Source organism: Ischnura elegans, chromosome 2, assembly GCF_921293095.1.
Source record: "Ischnura elegans chromosome 2, ioIscEleg1.1, whole genome shotgun sequence".
NCBI lineage: Eukaryota > Metazoa > Arthropoda > Insecta > Odonata > Coenagrionidae > Ischnura > Ischnura elegans.
The window spans coordinates 9179142-9179537 of NC_060247.1; positions in this window are offsets into that span (position 1 = coordinate 9179142).

Here is a 396-nt window from a genome sequence, read left to right on the forward strand (position 1 = left end):
CCCTGAAAAACGATAGATCGAGGTTCCACTGTACCTAAATACGAAGGAGAACCTGACATAAGAGTTAAGCAGAGAGCTTCATATATCAAGTTATAGGATTGCTGACCCATTATTTAATTTTAAGTTCAACATCAACCCAAGTACTTCTCTTATCTCCGAGTTATTTTCTAAGCAGCCGAGCACCTCAAATCCTAAATAGCATCATCCCCTCCAAGCAAAAATAGTCTTACAAAAAGGTAGACAGGGAAGCATTCATTTGGTGTAGAGCAAATTACTTACTTCAAACAGAATCCTTAATTTTTTTCCAGAAACATACATCATACTCTTTCCTTAACGACTAACATAACAACTAGATAAAACAGACAGTTGTTTATAAATTAACTGCTTTTATAACAA